At 39.9% G+C, this 19,545-nt stretch overlaps 1 protein-coding gene and 1 non-coding gene across 4 annotated transcripts in view; one reads left to right on the top strand and one right to left on the bottom strand.

Annotated features, from left to right (window-relative positions):
• S100PBP (S100P binding protein) overlaps nt 1-19,545 on the top strand; it is a 42,366-nt gene that overhangs the window by 13,720 nt on the left and 9,101 nt on the right. The gene's annotated exons all lie outside the window — the stretch shown is intronic.
• LOC135269589 (U4 spliceosomal RNA) lies at nt 10,712-10,853 on the bottom strand. The gene has a single exon (XR_010337842.1). It is a non-coding gene; the product is annotated as a U4 spliceosomal RNA (small nuclear RNA).

Here is a 19,545-nt window from a genome sequence, read left to right on the forward strand (position 1 = left end):
AGATATGGGGGCTCTGGGTACTTAACAACATCTGCATTCCCAAGGGCTGCTGGTACCACTTGACTTGGTATCTTATCAGTAAATGCATTCCTGGGTCTGCTTGAAGTCAGCTTAACCTGGCTACGTGCTCAGGGGAAAGGGGGAGAAAAAGGAAGGCAAGTGAAGAAACTGACATGGAGTCTGTCCAGCTCAAGAAGCTAACATGAAGTCTGAACAGCTCTCAGAAATAGAGTCAGTTAGGCTAAGAAAGGGTAGGTTATCACAATAAAAATGTTGAGAAATGAAGGTGAGTGGTGATTACACTTTCTACTTTTGTGTATATTTGAAAATTTCCATAATTAAAATACTGGTTTTTTTTAAGTGCATCTTTTATTTTCAACATCACGAATTACTCTAAAAAATTTCAAAGACCTCTGACACTTCCTTCTGCCTTCCAGGAACCCAGTATAATATTAAGTTTTTCTGTCACTTTCCATTGCCCAGTATTCCTACATGCAAAATCATAAGATTTTTATATACCATATTGCAGGGGGTGGGTGGTATATTCTTCACCTTTCCTTCATTTGTATGTGAATTATAGTGCAGCCAGAAGTGTAAAACGGGAGCATATCCTCCTCCTTTTTGAAATGTTTATTGTATTTAACCTTGAAAAAGTGTAATTGTTCAGGTTCTTACCAGACACAGAGAAATTAGAAAGGAGTAGATTCAAATGTAGTTCTTCTCAGTTCAGTTTGAATCCTGTCCATTGGGTTAGTTTTCTGCTTTCACTTTATCAATAGTGTGTATATTAAATTGATGTAGAATGTAACAAAGTAAATCATCCTTCAACTCCATTATTCTAATGTAAGTATAATCTCTTTAGTATCATGTGGGCTTTTATTATAATAACAAATAACCAACCACTTCCTTTCTGGTATCCCTGCAAATGGAAAACTTTATATGAAATTATAAGTACTGGCTGGGCACGGTGGTTCACGCCTGTAATCCTAGCACTTTGGGAGGCCGAGGCCGGTGGATCACCTGAGGTTGAGAGTTCAGGTACAGCCTGACCAACATGCAGAAAACCTGTCTCTACTAACAATAAAAAATTAGCCAGGCGTGGTGGCACATGCCTGTAATCCCAGCTACTCGGGAGGCTGAGGCAGGAGAATTGCTTGAACCTGGGAGGCGGAGTTTGCGGTGAGCCAAGATTGTGCCATTGTACTCCAGCCTGGGCAACAAGAGTGAAACTCCATCTCAAAAAAAAAAAAAAAAAGAAATTATAAGTACTTAAAGTACAAAAGGACCATTAAAAGCTTCTCTTTAATCTCCTAACACATAAATCTCTTCTATGTATCTTTGCCAAGTGACCATTTAGCCTTTGCTTAGAGTTTTAATAATGCAAAACGTATTACCTCATAAAGCAGATCATTAATTGCTTAGAAAATTCTAGTTGTTAGAAAGTTATTCCTTACATTGAGTCAAATGTGGCTTCCCTGTAATTTCTATTGGTAGTTCCTAGTTCTGCCCTTTAGCATCATGAAAATTAACTTTGTTCTCTCTTTCATTTTTTATTCTTTTTTTGAGGGGGGATGGATTACTGAGTCTTGCTCTGTTGCCCAGACTGGAGTGCAATGCTTAATCTCAGCTTATTGCCGTCTCTCCCTACTGGGTTCAAGTGATTGTCCTGCCTCAGCCTCCCGAGGAGCTGAGACCACAGGCGTGGGCCACCATGCCCAGCTAATTTTTGTATTTTTATTAGAGACAGAGTTTCACCATTTTGGCCAGGCTAATCTCAAACTCCTGGCCTCAAGTGATACACCTACCTTGGTCTCCCAAAGTGTTGAGATTACGGGTGTGAGCCACAGCACCCGGCCCATTTTTTATTCTTTCAGACATTAGAAATGATTCTCTCTTCTACAAAGAAAAAAAACTTAAAATCACCTATAAATCCATTTTGCCACCTAGAAATAGCAAAATTAACATTTTGATAATTATCTTTCCTGTAAAGTAGAATATACATATGCAGGGAAATTACATATTAATAGTTTATAATCTGCTTTCTTTGTACTTAATGTATTTTAAGGACCTTTTTATGTTAAATATTTGAAATTAAGATTTTCAATGATTACAAAGTATTTTATTGTATAATTATTTTACCTTGGTAAATTAGATTGCGTCCTTTTTTTTTTTTTGAGACAGCGTTTCGCTCTTGTTACCCAGGCTGGAGTGCAATGGCGCAATCTCGGCTCACCGCAACCTCCACCTCCTGGGTTCAAGCAATTCTCCTGCCTCAGCCTCCCGAGTAGCTGGGACTACAGGCGTGCACCACCATGCCCGGCTAATTTTTGTATTTTTTAGTAGAGACGGGGTTTCACCATGTTGACCAGGATGGTCTCGATCTCTTGACCTCTTGATCCACCCGCCTTGGCCTCCCAAAGTGCTGGGATTATAGGCGTGAGCCACCGCGCCCGGCCACGATTGCGTCTATTTTCATTAGTGATGCTGCAGTGAACATTCTGGTCAATAAATGTTTATGTATAACTCTTATTTCTATAGGGTGAATTCCTAGAAGTGGAATTGCTGGGTAAAGTATATAAACATTTAAAAAACTGTTACATGTTACCAGATTGTCCTGCCCGCAAAAATTGTATTAATTTTAGTGTTATTGGCTGAGCATGGTGGCTCACGCCTGTAATCCAAGCACTTTGGAGGCCAAGGTGGGCGGATCACCTGAGGTTGGGAGTTCAAGACCATCCTGACCAACATGGTGAAACCCCGTCTTTATATAAAAAAATAAAATTTAAATTAAAAAAAAAATTTTAGTGTTATCAATTTGATAGGTAAATCTTAACATATTTTATTTTAATAATTGGTAAGGTTTAATTTAGGTCACTTGTTTTGTAGATTGTCCCAGATTCTGAATTTTGTCTGTTTCTTGTGGTATCTAATTTGTTCCTCCATTCTCTGTATTTCCTGTAAACTTGAAGCTGGGTCCAGAGGTGGGATTAGATTCAAATTAAGTGTTTTTAGCAGGAATAATTCCTAGGTACTATCATGTATTCATCCTACACTATATCCTCCTAATCAAATTAGGAGGCATATATGACACTTAATGACAGGTTGTTCCACAAATATTAATACTAAGTTTGTTAAGGTGTTAACTGCCATATCTTTCCATTGTAAAATATATTTACCCCTTTGTAATTAGTAAATTATCTGTGGGGTGATGCTTTCTTACCATGTGAATATCCTGTTCTCCAGCAACTAACTGTTCATCTAATTGCTTGAGCATTTATTGATGATGCTTGCTTGAATGAGCTACTGCACTGAAAGTTACATAGAAAATGTTCATTTTCACCAGGCAGGTGGCTCACACCTGTAATCCCAGCACTTTGGGAGGCCTAAGTGAGAGAATCATGAGGTCAGGAGTTTGAGACCAGCCTGGCCAACATGGCAAAACCCCATTTCTACTAAAAATACAAAAAATTAGCTGGATATAGTGGTGAGTGCCTGTGATCCCAGCTACTCAGAAGGCTGAGGCAAGAGAATTGCTTGAACCCAGAAGGTGGAGGTTGCAGTGAGCCAAGATCACACTGCTGCACTCCAACCCAGACGACAGAGTGAGATACCGTCTCAACAACAACAACAAAAAAAAACCAAAATGTTCATTTTTGGCTGGCTGGAGTGGCTCACGCCTGTAATTCCAGCACTTTGAGAGGCCAAGGCAGGTGGATCACCTGAGGTCAAGAGTTCGAGACCAGCCTGACCAACATGGTGAAACCTATACTAAAAATACAAAAATTAGCTGGGTGTGGTGGCGGGCACCTGTGATCCTAGCTGCTCAGGAGGCTGAGAGAGAAAATCTCTTGAACCAGGAGACAGAGGTTGTAGTGAGCCAAGATTGCGCCATTGTACTCCAGCCTGGGCAACAAGAGCGAAATTCCATCTCAAAAAAAAAAAAAAAAAAAGGAAAAGTTTCTAAACATAATTTCTTCTACATTTATTAACTAGCATTCTTTTATAAAGATTTTCTATTTTTTTTAGCATTACTATAACCTCATGGATTTTTTTTTAAAAGAATCAATGTGTTGTAATCAATTATAGTTACTGTTCTTTTTTCTTTCTAATGCTCAGTTTGTCTCAAATTTGATAAATGGGAGCTCCTTCAAGCTGACTCTTACTGTTATTGACACGATCTCATTAATCTTTTTTTAAATTGTATTTAAAAACAAAAAATACACCTAACATAAAATTTACCATCTTAACCATTTTTAAGTGTACAGTTCAGTAATGTTACACATATTCAAATTGTTGTGAAATTTATCTCCAGAACCTCTTCATCTTGCAGATTTAAAACTCTATGCGCAGACAACAGTTAACCCTTCTCTCCCCTCAGTCTCTGGTAACCACCATTCTGCTTTCTGGGATTTTTTTTTTTTTTTTTTTTTTTTTTTTTTTTGGTGACTACTTTAGATACCTCTTATAAGTGGAATCATACAATATTTATCTTTTTGTGACTGGCTTATTTCATTTAGCATAATGTCTTCCAGATTCATCCATTGTGGCATGTTGACAGGATTTCGGTCCTTTTAAAAAAATTTTATTTTTATTTCTTTCTATTTTCTCACCACTCAATTTTCTTCCTTTTTAAGGCTGAATAATATTCCATTGTATATGTACATACCATTTTGTTTAATCCATTCATCTGTCAGTGGACATTTGGGTTGCTTCCACCTCTTGGCTATTGTAAATAGTGCCACTTTGAACATGGGTCTACAAATATCTCTTTGAGACCCTATTTTTAATTCTTTTGGATACTTATGCAGAAGTGGGATTGCTGGACCATACGGTAGGTCTATTTTTAATTTTTTGAGAAACTTTCATACTGTTTTTCACAGTATTTGCACCATTTTACAGTCCTACAAACAGTGCACAAGAATTCTGATTTTTCCCCGTCCTTGCCAGCACTTGTTTTTTGTGTTTTGTTTGTTTGGTTGGTTTTTTTTGAGGTTGGAGTCTCACTCTGTGGCCCAGGCTGAAGTTCATGGTACAACCTTGGCTCACCAGAACCTCTGCCTCCCAGATTGAAGCGATTCTCATGCCTCAGCCTCCCAAGTAGCTGGGACTACAGGTGCACGCCACCACGTCCAGCTAACTTTTGTATTTTAGTAGAGATGGGGTTTTGCCATGTTGGCCCAGCCGGTCTCAAACTTCTAAGCTCAAGTGATCCTCCCATCTCAGCCTTTCAAAGTGCTGGGATTACAGGCATGAGCCTATACCTGGCCCGTGTATTTGTTTTCATTTTGTTTTTTTTTTTTTACAGTAACTATCCTAATGGGTGTTAAATCAGTATTCATTGTTTTTGTGTTACAATTAAGGAAGTATTGTTCACTGCAAAGCCAAGTAGTATATTATGGCTTCATTTTCTTTCTTGAATTGTTTATTTTTGTAGAGTTGTTAATTGTTTCACTTTCTTTCATTAAATCTTTTTTTTTTTTTCTGGAGACCTTTTTCCTAGAGCCCTCTGTTCTGCTGCTCCAACTTGCACTACTTGTTCTTATTTTTATTTTTATTTATTTATTTTTTAAGATGGAGTTTCACCATGTTGGTCAGGCTGGTCTTGAACTCCCGACCTCAGGTGATCCACCCGCCTTGACCTCCAAAGTGCTTGGATTACAGGCGTGAGCCACCGTGCCCGGCCCACTGCTTGTTCTTTAGCCCTGCAACAGAGCTGTCATTCCAGGATTTTCCTTTGCTGCTCTCCTGGGTTGAATCCTGTTTCTTGGATCCGACAGCTTCCTCTTTTTTATCTTTGGTTTTAGTAGATGACATCCTCTGAGAATATCTAAGAAAGAGTGCATAGATTTTTTTGTGTACATATCTGAACATGCCTTTATTCTATCCTCATACTTGATTGATAGTTTGATATAGAATTCTAGATTTAAAATCAATTTTTCCTCAGAAATTTGAAGACAATCGGCATTGCCCTTAAGAAATCTGTTATAATTTAACTTTTATTTCTTTGTATGTGATCTGTCTTTTTCTCTCTGGAATTTTGTTTGTTTGTTTGTTTGGAGACAGAGTCTTACTCTGTTGCCCAGGTTGGAATGCAGTGGCATGATCTGAGCCCACTGCAACCTCTGCCTCCCGGGTTCAAGCGATTCTCATGCCGCAGCCTCCCTGGTAGCTAGGATTACAGGCGCACACCACCATGCCCGGCTAATTTTTGTATTTTTAGTAGAGATAGAGTTTCACCATGTTGGCAAGGCTGGTCTCGAATTCCTGACCTCAAGTAGTCTGCCTGCCTCGACCTCCCCAAGTGCTGGGATTACAGGCATGAGCCACTGCACCCGGCCTGGAAGTTCTTAAAGTTCTTAGTGTCTTCTTTTTATTTATTGTATTCTAAAATTTTGTCCCAATTATTGAAATATTTTGGTGTGGGTCCTTTTTACCCCTTTCTATGCCTTTTTTTTTTTTTTTTTTTTTTTAATAGAGACAGGGTCTCACTGTATCAATCAGGCTGGTCTCAAACTCCTCGGCTCAAGTGATCCTCCCGCCTCAGCCTCCTAAAATGCTGAGATTACAGGTATGACCCACTGTGCCTAGACCATCTCAGTGGTCCTTTTAATCTGGGCATATATCTTTTGTATATCCTGGGAATGTCTTGCATTTTTTTCTTTTATAATTGTTTTCCCTCTGTATTACCTGTTTCTTTCGTGAACTCCTAATAAATAGTTAGCTATTGAACTTTCAAGGATGGATGTTCTAAGTTTCTTTTTTTTCTTTGCTTGTTCTGCCTCACTCTCTCTAGTCTACTTGGTGAGATATTTTCTCAACTTTTTCTGTCTGTCCTTTTATTGACTTCTTTATTTCTACATTTACATTTATGATATCTAAGAGTTCTTTGTTTTCTCCCCTTTTTGCATATTTTATGAATTCTCAGCTTTGCTGAAGATATTTTTTTTTTGTATAATTGAAATGCAATACACTGCAAATAAGCAAATAATTTGTTGAGTCTAGAATATGTATGCATTTTGTGAAATTATTGCTGTTATGATAATAAGCAGTTTCAACTAAAAACTTCCTTTCTGCACCTTTGTAATTCCTCCCTTCTGCCTTTCTCTGCCTCCTCTAATCCCCAGGCAAGACTGACCTCTGATCTAGTGTCTGCTGCAGATTAGTTTGCATTTTCTAAAGTTTTATATGATAGAATCATATACTATCTACTCTTTTGAGTCTGGCTTCTTTGTCTCAACATAATTATTTTGAAATTCATGTTGCATGTATCAAGTTTATTTCTTTTTATTGCTGAGTAGTATTCCATTATGTAGATTTATCCCATTCATTGTTTATCCATTCACTTAGATGGGCATTTGGCTTATGTTCAGTTTCTAGCTATTACAGATAAAGCTATTAGGAACATTCATGCACAAATCTTTGTATGGATATGCTTTTCTTTTTCTTAAGTAAATATCTAGAGTAAAATGACTGGGTCATATGGTAGGTGTGCGTTTAAGAAACTGCCAAACTGTTTTCCAAGGTAGTTGTACATTTTTCATTTCTATTAGCAGTTGTATGAATTCTGGTTGCTCCCAGCCTTACCAACACTTGGGTATGGTCAGTATTTTTAATTTTTTTCCCAACTTTTTAATTGTAAAATACATATAATATGCATACAACCATCTTTTTTTAACCTTTCTTTAAGAAAAAAAAAAATTTTGGCTGGGTGTGGTGACTCATGCCTGTAATCCTAGCACTTTGGGAGGCCAGGGCGGGCAGATGACCTGAGGTCAGGAGTTGGATACCAGCCTGGCCAATGTGGTGAAACCCCATCTTTACTAAAAATATAAAAATTAGCCAGGTGTGGTGGTGGGTACCTGCAATCCCAGCTACTCAGGAACTGAGGCAGGAGAATCACTTAAACCCAGAGGGCAGAGGTTGCAGTGAGCCAAGATCATACCATTGCACTCCAGCCTGGGTGACAAGAGCAAAACTCCATCTCAAAACAAAAAAAAGTTTTAAAAGTGTACAGTTTGGTGGTATTAAGTATATTCATATTGTTGTACAGCCGTCACCACTATCCATTTCAATAATTTTTTGGTCTTGCACATCTGAGGCTTTTATTTTTTTAGAGATGGAGGTCTTGCTATATTATGCAGGCTAGACTCAAACTCCTAGCCTTAAGCAATCCTTCTCAGCCTCCCGAGTGTCTGAAACTACAGTAGGCATGCTTTGCTGCACCCAGTACAAATCCGAAGCTCTATACCCGTTAAACAATAACTCCCATTTCACTCTCCCAGAGCCCCTGACAACCACCATTCCACTTTGTGTTTATGAATTTGACTACTCTAGGTACGGGGTATAAGTGGAATCTGACAAAGTAGTATTTGTCTTTTTGTGACTGGCTTATTTCACTCAGCATAATGTCCTCAAGGATCACGTACGTTGTAGCATGTGTCAGAATCTCCTTCCTTTTTAAGACTTAATAATATTCTAGTGTATGGATATCACATTTTGATTATCCTTTTGTACATCAATGGACACTTGGTTTGCTTCCACCTTTTAGCTGTTGTGAATAATGCTGCTATACGTATGCATCTACAAATATGTTTTTGAGACCCTGCTTGCAATTCTTACATACTGAGAAGAGGAATTGCTAGATCATATAGTAATTCTATTTTTAATTTTTTTTTTTTTGACATGGAGTCTAGCTCTATCACCCAGGCTGGAGTGCAGTGGCACAACCATAGTGCACTGCAGCCTCAAACTCCCAGCATGAGTCTCCTGAATAAGGTTGAACTATAGGTTCACACCACCATGCCTGGCTGATTTTATTTTTTATTTTTAGAGACAGGGTCTCACTGTGTTGCTCAGGCTGGTTGTGAACACTTGAGCTCAAACTATCCTCCCACCTCAGCCTCTTGAGTAGCTGGGATTATAGGTGTATACCACTGCACCCAGACTGTTTTCTGTCTTTTACTTATTTATTTGTTTTTTGAGACAGGGTCTCTGTCACCGAGGTTGGAGTACAGTGGCATGATCTTGGTTCACTGCAATTTCTGCCTCCCAGGCTCAAGCAGTCCTCCCACCTCAGCCTCCCAAGTAGCTGGGACTACAGGCTTACCACCACACCTGACTAATTTTTAGGGTTTTTTTGTTTTTGTTTTTGAGATGGAGTCTTGCTCCGTTGCCCAGGCTGGAGTGCAACAGTGCAATGTCGGCTCACTGCAACCTCCACCTCCCAGGTTCAAGTGATTCTCCTGTCTCAGCCTCCTGAGTAGCTAGGGTTACAGGTGTGCATCCACCATGTCCAGCAAATTTTTGTATTTTTAGTAGAGATGGGGTTTCACCATGTTGGCCAGACTGGTCTTGAACTCCTGACCTGAAGTGATCCGCCCACCTCAGCCTCCCAAAGCACTGGGATTACAGGCTTGAGCCATCATGCCTGGCCTAATTTTTTGCATTTTTGGTAGAGACCATGTTTTACCATGCCACACACGTGGCCCCCTGTTTTCTGTTGGTTTATTATTATTATTATTATTTATTTATTTATTTATTTATTTATTTATTTATTGAGATGGGATTTTGTTCTTGTTGCCCAGGCTGGAGTACAATGGCACTATCTCGGCTCAGTGTAACCTCCACCCCGCAGGTTCAAGCAATTCTCCTGCCTCAGCCTCCTGAGTAGCTGGGATTACAGACATGCATCACCACACCCGGCTAATTTTGTGTTTTCAGTAGAGTTAGGGGTTTCTCCATGTTGGTCAGGCTGGTCTTGAACTCCCGACCTCAGGTGATCCACCCACTTCGGCCTCCCTAAGTGCTGGGATTACAGGCCTGAACCATGCCCAGCCTTTTTTTGTTTTTGTTTTTTGTTTGAGACAAAGTCTCATTTTGTAGCCCAGGCTGGAATGCAGTGGTGCAGTTTTGGCTCACTGCCACCTCCGTCTCCTGGGTACAAGCAATTCTTCTGCCTTAGACTTCTGAGTAGCTGGGACTACAGGTGTGTGCCACTATGCCTGGCTAATTTTTGTATATTTAGTAGAGATGGGGTTTCACTATGTTGGTCAGGCTGGTCTCAAACTCCTGACCTCATGATCTGCCTGCCTCGGCCTCCCAAAGTGCTGGGATTACAGGCATAAGTCACCTTGCCCAGCCTATTTTCTGTTTTTTAATGGGAGTCATCCTAATGGTGTAAAGTGGTCAGTTTTTATAATTTTAGACATTCTAATATATGTGTAGTGATAGCTCGTAGTTTTCATTTGCATTTCCCTAATGAGTAATAATATTGAGCATCTTTTCATGTGCTTGTTTGCCATCTGTATATCTTCTTTGGTGGAGTATTTTTTGCTCATTTTAAAAATTGGATTATTTTATTATTGAGTTTTGAGAGTTCTTTAAATACATATTCCAAATGCAGGTTTCTTTGCCAGATAAGTAATTTGCAAATATTTTCTCCCAGTATATTTCTTGTCTTTTCATTACCATGAGTGTCTTTTAAAGAACAGATATTCTTAGTTTTGATGAAGTAAATTTGTTTTATTTTTATTTATTTATTTTTCTTGGTAGTCACTGGTTATAGCAGATGAAGTAAGTTTAATCAGGTTTTTAAAATTTTTATGGATTATGCTTTCATGTGGTATCTAAGAAATCTTTTCCTAAAAGAAAGGCCACAAAAATTTTCTCCTATGTTTTCTTCTAGAAGTTTTGTTTTTTTTTTTTAATTCAGTCTCCGTAGACACTGCCAAAAATTGCCAACACTGACTGTATTTCAAGTCGTCATGGCGGGGTATTGGGAAAAGTTTTCAATTAGCAATAATCGAGCCTTGGATAAACCTCATTGGCTACAAATACTGCCACTGTGCAAAGCTTCTTCTAGAAGTTTTATAGCTCTAGGGGTTACATTCCTTTTAAAATTCATTCTGTATATCGTGGAAGATATGAATTTAGTAACAAAAAAAAATGATTTTATAAGGGGTTAAAAAAAAAAAAAAAAAAGCTTGTAATAGCGGAACTTCGAGGCTGAGGTGGGAAAATTGCTTGAGCCCAAGAGTTTGAGACCAGCCTGGGCAATGTGGTGAAGCCCTGCCTCTACCAAAAAAAAAAAAAAAGTTAGCCAGGCTTGGTGACACACACCTGTAGTCCTAGCTACTCGGAAGGCTGACACAGGAGGGATCGCTTGAGCCCAGGAGAGGGAGGTTGCAGTGAGCTGAGATCGCACCACTACACTCCAACCTGAGTGACAGTGTAAGACTTTGTCTCAAAAAGAAAAAAAGATAGGAACATAAGGCTTATTTTCTTGGCACATGGATATTCAGTTGGTTCTTTACCATTTATTGAAGAGACTCCATTCTGCATTGAATTGTCTTTGTACCTTTGTCAAAAATCAGTTGTCTAGAAAAATCAGCTTTCCAGGAAAAAAAAGGCTAATGTGTTCCACTAATTTTCCTATTTTTTGGTTGTGTTGGCTTTTGTAGATTGTTTGCATTTCCATAGAAATTTTAGAATTAGGATATCAATTTCTTTAAAAAGGCCTGCTAGGATTTGGATTTGGATTGGATTTTGATGGGGATTGTATTGAGTCTATTTAAATAAATAAAATAAAACTGAGGGAGAAATAATATTTATTTTTTTGAGATGGAATCTCGCTTTGTTGCCTAGGCTATCGTGCAGTGGCACAATCTCAGCTCACTGTAACCTCTGCCTCCGATTCAAGCTATTCTCTTGCCTTAGTCTCCCAAGTAGCTGGGATATACAAGCACCCGTCACTACACTCAGCTAATTTTTGTATTTTTAATATAGATGGGGTTTCATGATGTTGGCTAGGCTGTTCTGGAACTCCTGACCTCAAGTGATCAGCCCCCCTTGGCCTCCCAAAGTACTGGGATTACAGGTGTGAACCACTGTGCCTGGCTTGAGCCACCTCGCTGGGCTGAGAATTAATGTTTTAATACTGAGTTTTCTTATCAAAATCGTCTTTAATTTCCTTCAGCAATGTTTTGTAGCTTTTGGACAGTCCTGCACATCTTTTATCCAATTTATCCCTGAGTGTTTCAAATTGTGATGCTTTTGTAAAATGATGTATTTTTAAAAATTTCAATATCTGTTTATTGCTATTATATAAAAATGTAATTGATTTTTATATCTTGATCTTATATTCTGTAATCTTCCTAAATTATTTTATTAGTTTTGGTAACTTTTTAATAGATTTCATCAGGTTTTTTCTGTAGGTTTTTTTTGTATTGTCAGCAAATACATTTTTACTTGTTTCTTTCTGACTTGGATCCCTTTTATTTGTGTTTCTTGTGCTGCCTAGGACCTCCATTTAAGTACAAATAATGAGCTCTATTCCGTTGTTGATTTTTTTCTTTTTTTTTTTTTTTGAGATTGAGTCTTACTCTGTTGCCCACACTGGAGTGCAGTAGCTCAATCTCAGCTCATTGCAATCTCTGCCTCTCAGGTTCAAGCAATTCTCCTGCCTCAGCCTCCCGAATAACTGGGACTACAGTTGCCAACAACCATGCATGGCTAATTTTTGTATTTTTAGTAGAGATGAGGTTTCACCATGTTGACCAGGCTGGCCTCGAACTCCTGACCTCAGGTGATCCGGCCTCCTCAGCCTCCCAAAGTGCTGGGATTACAGGCACAAACCACTGTGCCCGGCCAATTTTTTGTATTTTTAGTAGAGGTGGGGTTTTGCCATGTTAGCCAGGCTGGTCTCGAACTTCTGGCCTCAAGTGATCTGCCTGCTTCTGCCTCCCGAAGTGGTAGGGTTACAGGTGTGAACCGTTGTGCCTGGCCGTTACTGATTTTTGCAAAACATTTAGAACTGGGCACAGTGGCTCATATCTGTAATCCCAGTGGTTTGGGAGGCCAATGTGGGAGGATCATTTGTGCCCAGGAGTTTGGACCAGCCTAGGTGACAGAGCAAACCTTGTTTTGTTACTAATTTTTTTGAGAATAGGGTCTTGTTCTCCGTCGCCCAGGCTAGAGTGCAGTGGCTCCATCTTGGCTCAATGCAGCCTTGACTTCCTCAGCTCAAGCAATCCTCCCTCCTACCTCACCCTCCAGAGTGCCTGGGACTATAGGCATGTACCACCATGCCTAGCTAATTTTAAAATCTTTTTGTAGAAATAGTCTCCAGCCTTGGCCTCCCAAAGTACTGGGATTATGGGCATTAGCCACCATGCCCAGACTGTTTTCTGATTTCTATTCCAATACATACATATATATATATATTTTTTTTTTTTTTCTTCTGCTAACTTTGGGTTTCATTTGCTCTTTTTCTAGTTTCTTTAGATGATTGCTACCTATGATCATTGATTTGAGACTTTCATATATTTACATATATGGTTTTTTTCATTGTGGTGGCACATACTTGTAGTCCAAGCTACTTGGGAGGCTGAGGTGGGAGGATCCCTAGAGCCTAGGAGGTTGAGTGAACAAATGTCGCATCATGGCACTCCAGACTAGATGATGGAGTGAGGCTCTGTCTCAAAAAAAAAAAGTTGAAATAGAGATGGTATCTCACTGTGTTACCCAGGTTAGTGTCAAACTGTTGGCCTCTCAAAGTGCCATGATTATGGGGCATGAGTCACTGTGCCTGGCCTTGTTTTCTAGCTTTTTTTTTTTTTTTTTTAGACAATTTCTCTCTTGTTGCCCAGGCTGGAGTGCAATGGTGTGATCTTGGCTCACCACAACCTCTGCCTCCCAGGTTCAAGCGATTCTTCTGCCTCAGCCTCCCGAGTAGCTGAGATTACAGATTTGCACTACCACGCCCGGCTAATTTTGTATTTTTAGTAGAGATGGGGTTTCTTTATGCTGGTCAGGTTGGTCATGAACACTTGGCCTCAGGTGATCTGTCTGCCTCAAGGCAGCCTCCCAAAGTGCTGGGATTACAGGCATGAGCCACTGCACCTGGCCTGTTTTCTGACTTTTTAATGTGGAAGATCAGATCATTGATTTCTAATTTCTCTAAGCATTTAAAGCCATGGCTTCCCTTAAGGTACTGCTAGCTGCATTCCACACATTTTGATATGGTTTTTTGTTTGTTTGTTTGTGTTTTTGAGACAAAATCTTGCTCTTCACTCAGCCTGAGAATGCAGTGGTACAATCATGGCTCACTGTAGCACCAACCTACCAGCCTTGTGATTCCCCTACCTCAGCCTCCCAAGTAGCTGGGACTACAGTTGTGTGCCACCATGCCCGGCTAAGTTTTGTATTTTTTGTAGAGGCAGGGTTTTGCCACGTTGCCCAGGCAGGTCTCAAACTCCTGGTCTCAAGTGATCTACTCACCTCAGCCTCCCAAAGCGCTGGGTTTACAGATGTAAACCCATGGGCCTTGCCTTAACTTTTTTTTTTTTTTTTTGAGATGGAGTTTCACTCTTGTCACCCAGGGAGTAGGGCAATGGTGTGGTCTCTGCTCACTGCAACCTCTGCCTCCTGGGTTCAAGTGATTCTCCTGCCTCAGCCTCCTGAGTAGCTGAGATTACAGATGCATGCCACCATGCCCAGCTAATTTTTGTATTTTTAGTAGAGACGGGATTTCACTGTGTTGGCCAGGATGGTCTCCATCTCTTGATCTTGTGATCTGCCTGCCTCAGTCTCCCAAAGTCCTGGAATTACAGGCATGAGCCACCGTGCCTGGCCCCCTTATTTTTATGTTTAAAGTAGATATCTTACAGGCAAAATATAATTGGTAGCTGACTTTTGCTTTTTTTTTTTTTCCTGTCTCACAATCTCAGTCTTTAATTGGAGTGTTAATCCATTTACCTTTAATGTACAATCCCATATGGCTGGATTTAAATCTACCATCTTGTTACTTGTTTTCTGTTTGTTTTTTCCTTTTTCATCTTTTCCTAATTTTTTTTAGTATTTTTTAGTATTTCATTTTATCTCCATGGTTTACTTACTACCTATATCTCTTTGTTGTATTTTTATTATTTTATTTAAATATAAAATAATATTTATTATATTTTGGAGATGGGATCTCACTCTGTTGCCTAGGCTAAAGTGCAGTAACTACTGTAGTCTTGACCTCCTGACCTCAAGCAGTCCTCCCACCTCAGCCTTCAAAGTGCTGGGATTGCAGGCATGAGCCACCATGCCCGGCATGTTACTTTTACATTAAACAGTAAATTATCTTTTAAAGACATCATCTAAATAGGAGAAATAGCCTTTTATATGTACTCACATACTTTATAGTGCTTTTGATTTTTTTCTATAGATCCAAGTTTCCATCTGGTACTATTTTCATTTCCTAATGAACTTCTTTTAATGTTTCTTGTAGTGCACATCTACTGATGATGAAGTTTCTCTGCTTTTATTTAGAACATGTTTATTTTGCCTTCATTTAAAAAGCTTTTTATTTTGAAAAATTAAAGACTCATAAGTTTCAAGGCTCACCTCAGTTGTTTCTCTTCCCTCAGGGATCACAATTCTCAATAGTCTGAAAGCACTTGTTTCATGTAGTTTGCCTAGTTTCTAGTAGCTTACAATGATAGGTTAAGTCCCCCATTCATCTTAGCTAAAAATGGAAATATCTGCCTTGATTTTTATTGAAGATCATAAGCAGCAATGGTTATATAAATTCTGATTCTGAATTTTTCAAGACTGATGAGGACATTCATATATCATTCAGTATCCCTGTATCACTTCATAAATGAGTTACATAATTCCTGTTTCTTCTACTTTTTGCCTTGCCTGCAAGGAAAATCAGTCAAGATTTCTACTAGATCATCGCAGTTGTGTTGACTTAGAGGTGACACATTTGCATTCTTGCCTTCTACTTATTTTTTCTTTTCATTGATATTTTATTAATCTGTTTATAAAAGCAGTAGCCCATGTCCCTTGTAGCACATTTTATCTTTTCTTCCTTCTCCATTGCCTCCCCTTTATTAAGTATTTTACATTGCATGGAATAGAGACATTATAATTGCCTTTAAGTAACTGAGTTTAAGGATTTACAGCAAAAGATGAAGATTAGATGAGACTGTTTTCACCAGGCCTCCTAGTGTGAAGAATCAACCATAGAGCTGAACCACATGCTCCATCAGAAACGTGTGCTTCTGGCCAGGCATGGCTCATGCCTGTCATGAGCACTTTGGGAGGCCAAGGTGGGTGAATCACTAGGTCAGTCAGGAGTTCAAGACCAGCCTGGCCAATATGGTGAAACCCTGTCTCTACTAAAAATACAATAATTAGCCAGGTGTGGTGGCAGGTGCCTGTAATCCCAGCTACTTGGGAGGCTGAGGCAGGAGAATCACTTGAAACCAGAAGGCAGAGGTTGCAGTGACCTGAGATCGTGCCACTGCACTCCAGCCTGGGCAAAGGAGCGAAACTGCGTCTCAAAAAAAGAGAGAGAGAAATGTGCGCCTCTGTCCCCTATTGGAATTTTCCCTAATTTAGTCTGTTTCTGTGACCAGTACTTTTGTTGCTCTCTATTAGCTATCCCATGTAACTGTTTTTCCTAGAGCCCTGCCTGTGTACTGTTCTCTCTCTTGTTCTCATTACTAATGCTCACATTAACATTCCAAAGGAGAATATTTGATTGGTTTACTTAATGACCTGTTGGTGCCAAGCAGCCTTCTAGGTGATTAGGTCTTTAGCCAGCTGAGAGAATCTCTTCTTTAGTCATGTGCCACACTTGTTTGAGTTAGGGTCATGTGGGTGATATAAAGTATGATGTCCTATAAAACCTGTCAGAGGCTGGGTACGGTAGCTCATGCCTGTAATCCCAGCACTTTGGGAGGTCAAGGTGGGCAGATCACGAGGTCAGGAGTTCAAGACCAGCTTGACCAACATGGTGAAACCCTGTCTCTACTAAAAATCCAAAAATTAGCTAGGCATGGTGGCAAGCGCCTGTAATCCCAACTACTCAGGAGACTGAAGCAGGAGAATCTCTTGAACCTGGGAGGCGGAGGTTGCAGTGAGCCGAGATCGCGCCACTGCACTCCTGGGCAACAGAGCAAGACTCCATCTCAAAACAAAACAAAACAAAATAAAAGCTGTCAGATTGGCACAGCAGGTACTCGGCATTATCCATTCTCCTCCATTATGATATAAAAATTGATTCGCTTTAAACTTACTAAGAGCTGTTAATAAACTGGATGTTTCCCCAAAACCAGTCACCTTCATATTTTTAGATTTAGATGAATTGTTGACCTCATTCCTGAAATATTGTGGTTTTTTCCCTTCTTAATTTCATTCTTAGTCACAAAACAAAGGACAATCTTTACCACCTTTTAGCCACAACTTAAAATAAATCCATGACACTGATTGTTGGTCCAAGAAAGCCCATCTGTTAGAGACTATGAAGAGAAGAGAAAATTCAATGTTCCCGTTCGTGTTAGCGTCTCTAAATTTGGAGGAAGATGAGGTTGAAACTCTAAGCTAAAATGAGGTTTTTGGATTATTAGCCCCACCTGGGTTTGAATCCTGGCTTTTCTCATTTACTAGATGATGAGTATCTTTTCTTCTTTTTTTTTTTTGGAGACAGTATTTTGCTCTGTCACCCAGGTTGGAGTGCAGTGGCATGATCATGGCTCACTGCAACTCAACCTCCTGGCCTCAAGTCATCCTCCCATCTCAGCCCCCTGGAATAGGTGGGACTACAAGTGTGAACTGCCACACATGGGTACTTTTTGTAGAGATGGGGTTTCACCATGTCACCCAGGCTGGTCTTGAACTCCTGTGCTCAAGCCGTCTGCCTTGCCTCGGCCCCCCGAAGTGCTGGGCATGAGTATCTTTCTAAGCTTCAGTTTACTTGTGAATAAAATGGAGGTTGTGGAGTTTGCCATCTGTGATTGTTAGAATTAAATAAGATACATGCAAATGTTAGCTCCCAGTGTTTCTAGATCATTAAATCTTATTAATAAGGGTTAGACTAGTCTAACAATAAGTTATTAGTGTTAAGGAAAATTAAAATTATTTGGTGTATGAGCTGAGATCTAATTATTGAGACCTGATTTACAAGAGACATAGTGCTATATGATTTTACTTTCTAATCTCAGCTATGAAATGTTGGTCCCAGAAAATTTTTTAAGGAAAGTCTATCCTATGATAGTTTTCTATTGTAGGAATTTGGCTTTGTCACTAGAAATGTGACCTTGGGCAAATGAGTTAACTTTTCTGTGCCTCAGTTTCTTTACAGTTTTATATACTTTTGTCTGTAAAATGGGGAAAATACTTTATAGGATTGTTGTAAAGAATAAATGAGTTGATATATATAAAGCATATAGGACAGTTCCTTTATTTATTTAATTAAGCTTGATATATAGTGTTATTTAAATTGCTGCTGCTGGATTTGAGTCCTAGCGGTTAAATATTTGAATATTAGGCTCTTTTGGCTTAACTGGCTATTCTCATCATTTAACATGAATAGATATGTTTATAATTTCCATTGCCAGATTCGTTTTCTAAAATGCAAGTGATAAGAGGTGAGTGAGCTGAAGGACACCTTCTATAGATAATCTTCTTTTTGTTTTGTTTTGAGACAAAGTCTCGCTCTGTCGCCCAGGCTGGAGTGCCAATGGCGCAATCTTGGCTCACTGTGACCTGTGCCTCCCGGGTTCAAGCGATTCTCCTGCCTCAGTCTCCCGAGTAGCTGGGATTACAGGCGTGTGCCACCACACCCGGCTAATTTTTGTATTTTTAGTAGAGACGGGGTTTCACCACATTGGTGAGGCTGGTTTCAAACTCCTAACCTCAGGTGATGGATTCTCCTTGGCCTCCCAAAGTACTGAGATTACAAGCATGAGCCACCACACCCAGCCCTCTGTAGATAATCTTGTGGTTTCATTTTGATGGACACAGAATTTTCATATATTATTAGCCCTTCTTTGTTATGCTTTGGCAGGAAAAATGTACCTTAAAATTTTTATAAAGCTGATTCTCCCCTGACCCACCTCTCATTGAAATGTCCTTTTTGGGTGGCCACAGGGAGTGGAATGCGAGCTATGTGAAAGTGGGGTATTGAGCCGGGCATGGTGGCTCACGCCTGTAATCCCAGCATTTTAGGAGGCTGAGGCAGGTGGATCACAAGGTCAGGAGTTTGAGACCAGCCTGGCCAATGTGGTAAAACCCTGTCTCTAATAATTCAGAAATTAGCTGGGGCCGGGTGCAGTGGCTCACGCCTGTAATCCCAGCACTTTGGGAGGCCGAGGCAGGTGGATCACGAGGTCAGGAGTTCAAGACCAACCTGGCCAACATGGTGAAACCCTGTCTCTACTAAAAAATACAAAAATCAGGCACGGTGGCAGGCGCCTGTAATCCTAGCTGCTCGGAAGCTGAGGCAGAAGAATTGCTTTAACCCGAGAGGTGGAGGTTGCAGTGAACTGAGATCTCACCACTGCACTCTATCTAGCCTGCGAGACAGGAAGACTCTGTCTCCAAAAAAAAAAGCCAGGCGTGGTGGTGTGCGCCTGTAGTCCCAGTTACTCAGGAGGCTGAGGCAGGAGAGTCGCTTGAATCTGGGGAGCGGAGGTTACAGTGAGCCAAGATCGCACCACTGCACTCCAGCCTGGGTGACAGAGTGAGACTCTGTCTCAAAAAAAAAAAAAAAAA

This window comes from Aotus nancymaae, unplaced genomic scaffold (assembly GCF_030222135.1).
Source record: "Aotus nancymaae isolate 86718 unplaced genomic scaffold, 86718_ANA_hifiasm-v0.15.2.pri h1tg000053l, whole genome shotgun sequence".
Classification (NCBI taxonomy): domain Eukaryota; kingdom Metazoa; phylum Chordata; class Mammalia; order Primates; family Aotidae; genus Aotus; species Aotus nancymaae.